The following is a 4,449-nucleotide window of genomic DNA, read 5'->3' on the forward strand; positions in this document are numbered from 1 at the left end:
TCTCAGAGCTTCCAGACGGCAGTTACCAAGTCAGGTCCCCACAGTATCCAGTGTGGGCTGGGTGCCTTAGCCCCTGTCACATGGACAAGCCACACCATATGGCTTCCCTGGGTTCTAACAGCAGGATCTGGGGAGTTTGTCTAGGTGCACACTTCCTTGCTGTAGCTGTGTTACCTGTTACCCGCTTCTCTGAGCCCCAGTTTTGTCCTCTAGAAAAAAGACATCGATTGCTACCTTAGCAGGTTGCCACCTTAATCCTGTGAAGACTAATTAGGGGAATCCTACAATTAATAGCTGGCCTTAAGAGATATCAATGAATAGCTGGCCTTAAGAGATACTGGGCTGCTCGGCGCGACCCAGCTCGCTCGGATCTGCTTGAGAGAATCCACCGCCATCCGCCACCATGGTGAACTTCACAGTAGACCAGATCCGGGCCATCATGGACAAGAAGGCCAACGTCCGGAACATGTCTGTCATCGCCCACGTGGACCATGGCAAGTCCACTCTGACAGACTCCCTGGTGTGTAAGGCGGGTATCATCGCCTCTGCCCGGGCTGGGGAGACCCGCTTCACTGACACCCGGAAGGACGAGCAGGAGCGTTGCATCACCATCAAGTCAACGGCCATCTCCCTTTTCTACGAGCTTTCAGAGAACGACTTGAATTTCATCAAGCAGAGCAAGGATGGCTCTGGCTTCCTCATCAACCTCATTGATTCCCCTGGGCACGTCGACTTTTCCTCAGAGGTGACAGCCGCACTCCGTGTCACTGACGGTGCCTTGGTGGTGGTGGACTGTGTGTCTGGTGTGTGTGTGCAGACAGAGACGGTGCTGCGCCAGGCCATCGCTGAGCACATCAAGCCAGTGCTGATGATGAACAAGATGGACCGGGCCCTGCTTGAGCTGCAGCTGGAGCCTGAGGAGCTCTACCAAACCTTCCAGCGTATCGTGGAGAATGTCAACGTCATTATCTCTACCTACGGCGAGGGCGAGAGCGGCCCCATGGGCAACATCATGATTGACCCCGTCCTTGGTACTGTTGGCTTTGGATCTGGTCTCCATGGTTGGGCCTTTACCCTGAAGCAGTTTGCAGAGATGTATGTGGCCAAGTTTGCCGCCAAGGGCGAGGGACAGCTAGGGCCTGCTGAGCGGGCCAAGAAGGTGGAGGACATGATGAAAAAGCTGTGGGGAGACCGGTGCTTTGATCCAGCCACTGGCAAGTTCAGCAAGTCAGCCAATAGCCCTGATGGCAAGAAGCTGCCACGGACGTTCTGCCAGCTCATCCTGGACCCAGTCTTCAAGGTGTTTGATGCAATCATGAACTTCAAGAAAGAGGAGACGGCAAAACTAATTGAAAAACTGGACATCAAGTTGGACAGTGAAGATAAGGACAAGGAGGGCAAACCACTTCTGAAGGCTGTGATGCGCCGCTGGCTGCCTGCTGGGGACGCCCTGCTGCAGATGATCACCATCCACCTGCCTTCCCCTGTGACAGCCCAGAAGTACCGCTGTGAGCTCCTGTATGAGGGTCCCCCAGACGATGAGGCAGCCATGGGCATTAAAAGCTGTGATCCCAAAGGCCCTCTCATGATGGACATTTCCAAAATGGTGCCGACCTCTGACAAAGGTCGGTTCTATGCCTTCGGCCGGGTCTTCTCAGGGCTGGTGTCTACTGGCCTGAAGGTCCGCATCATGGGACCCAACTATACTCCTGGGAAGAAGGAGGACCTGTACCTGAAGCCGATCCAGAGGACAATCCTGATGATGGGCCGTTACGTGGAGCCCATCGAGGATGTGCCTTGTGGCAACACTGTGGGTCTGGTGGGCGTGGACCAGTTCCTGGTGAAGACTGGCACCATCACCACCTTCGAGCATGCCCACAACATACGGGTGATGAAGTTCAGCGTGAGCCCTGTTGTCAGGGTCGCTGTGGAGGCCAAGAACCCGGCCGACCTGCCCAAGCTGGTGGAAGGTCTGAAGCGGCTGGCCAAGTCGGACCCCATGGTGCAGTGCATCATCGAGGAGTCCGGGGAGCACATTATCGCGGGGGCTGGGGAGCTGCACTTGGAGATCTGCCTCAAGGACCTGGAGGAGGATCCTGCTTGCATCCCCATCAAGAAATCTGACCCAGTTGTCTCGTACCGGGAGACTGTCAGTGAGGAGTCGAACGTGCTCTGCCTGTCCAAGTCCCCCAACAAGCACAATAGGCTTTACATGAAGGCGCGGCCCTTCCCTGATGGCCGGGCTGAGGACATCGACAAGGGCGAGGTGTCCGCACGCCAGGAGCTCAAGCAGCGGGCCCGCTACCTGGCTGAGAAGTACGAGTGGGACGTGGCTGAGGCCCGTAAGATCTGGTGCTTCGGCCCTGATGGCACGGGCCCCAACATCCTCACGGACATCACCAAGGGTGTACAGTACCTCAGCGAAATCAAGGACAGTGTGGTGGCTGGCTTCCAGTGGGCCACCAAGGAGGGGGCGCTGTGCGAGGAGAATATGCGGGGCATGCGCTTTGACGTCCATGATGTGACGCTTGCACGCTGATGCCATCCACCGTGGGGGTGGCCAGATCATCCCCACAGCTTGGCGCTGCCTGTATGCCAGTGTGCTGACTGCCCAGCCCCGGCTCATGGAGCCCATCTATCTTGTGGAGATCCAGTGTCCGGAACAAGTGGTTGGTGGTATCTACGGTGTCCTGAACAGAAAGCGGGACCACGTCTTTGAGGAGACCCAGGTGGCCGGCACTCCCATGTTTGTTGTGAAGGCCTACCTCCCTGTCAATGAGTCCTTTGGCTTCACCGCTGACCTGAGGTCCAACACGGGTGGCCAGGCCTTCCCCCAGTGTGTGTTCGACCACTGGCAGATCCTGCCCGGTGACCCCTTTGACAACACCAGCCGCCCCAGTCAGGTGGTGGCGAAGACACGCAAGCACAAAGGCCTGAAGGAAGGGATCCCAGCCTTGGACAACTTCCTGGACAAGTTGTAGGCGGCCTCTGCTTAGCCTGCCACTGGGTGGGACTTGGCGCGGCCCCTGCGCCCAGGGACAAGTGACCACAGCAACAAGCCCCCACATTCTCCACAACACCTCGAGGCTGTCCAGACCCAGTAATGCTCTGCCTGACAGGTTTCTGGGGCCCACTTCGTGCCATCACTCAACATGAACACTTGATGCTGTTTCTTTCGATATTTCTTTCCAGATTTTAGGGGCAACAAGTGCCCTCGGAGCAGGGACTTATCTGGCCGGTGGGAATGGGGGAGGGGATGGGACAACCAATACTTTTTTGTTGAGAGGGAAACTTAATGTCAAGAAGTTAAAAATAAACGCATTAAGAGGTTTATTTGGGTAAATGGCCCCTAGTGGATTTTCCTCCAGAAGGGGCAAGAAACAAGCGGGTAGATGTTCTCTTTGGACAGAAGCTAGAAGGCAGGAAACCCCGCCTGCACAGTGTCACTGAGCACCTCCAGCTGTATTAGTGCCATTGGAATAATAAACTCAACATGGTGGGAAAAAAAAAAAAGAAAAAAAGAGAGAGATACTGGGCTTCCCTGATAGCTCAGCTGGTAAAGAATCCTCTTGCCATGCAGGAGTCCCAGGTCTGATTCCTGGGTTGGGAATCCTGATCCACTGCAGAAGGGACAGGCTACCCACTCCAGTAGTCATGGGCTTCTCTTGCGGCTCAGCTGGTAAAGAATCTGCCTGCAATGCAGGAGACCTGGGTTCAATCCCTGGACTGGGAAGATCCCCTGGAGAAGGGAAAGGCTACCCACTCCAGTATTCTGGCCTGGAGAATTCCATGAACTGTATAGCCTATGGGGTCGCAAGAATCATACACGAATGAGGGACTTTCACTTCATTTTCAAGAGATACGACCTGAATCCAGATTAAACTGGCGTCTCCAAGTGTCATCTGGCATTTCTTCCCTGAAGCCAGCCAAAACCCACACAGCTGCATTTCCAGGATCTCCACTTAGCCAGCTGGACAGAAAACCCAACATGGTTCAAACAAGCTGACAGGCAAGCAGGAGAGGACTCACAGGCAGACCGCTTCCCTCCGGTTTCAGGTGGAGCTCCGGGACCACAGCAGGAACCGGCGCTCTCAACCCCTGGGCTCAGCAACGGCCTCATTCTCAGGCCAGCAGCTCTGCCCTCATGGGCTCAGGAAGGTCACCAACTGCCCCAGGCTGACCTCACGCCCCTCCCACTGCTGGAGCCTGACCTCACCCAGCCCCACCCCTTCTGGCAGAAGGCGAGCTCCTCTTCCCTTGCTTCCAGCGAGAGGCCCGGCCCTGGGCCCCGATTGGTCACCGCACCAGTCCTGAGCCAATCACGGTGGCCAGGAGGGATAGAACACACCGACTGGCCAGGTTCAGGTCATGTGACCATACTCTCCAGGACACGGGTGAGTTGCTCCCCCTGTGTCAGCGGTGGAGACAGTGCGATGCCCAAGAGCAGGG

The 4,449-nt window shown here is 56.2% G+C and overlaps 1 pseudogene; it reads left to right on the forward strand.

Annotated features, from left to right (window-relative positions):
• Positions 1–351: 351 nt before the first annotated feature.
• Positions 352–3,265, forward strand: LOC128066386 (elongation factor 2-like; annotated as a pseudogene).
• Positions 3,266–4,449: the final 1,184 nt, after the last annotated feature.

This window comes from Budorcas taxicolor, chromosome 21, assembly GCF_023091745.1.
Source record: "Budorcas taxicolor isolate Tak-1 chromosome 21, Takin1.1, whole genome shotgun sequence".
Classification (NCBI taxonomy): domain Eukaryota; kingdom Metazoa; phylum Chordata; class Mammalia; order Artiodactyla; family Bovidae; genus Budorcas; species Budorcas taxicolor.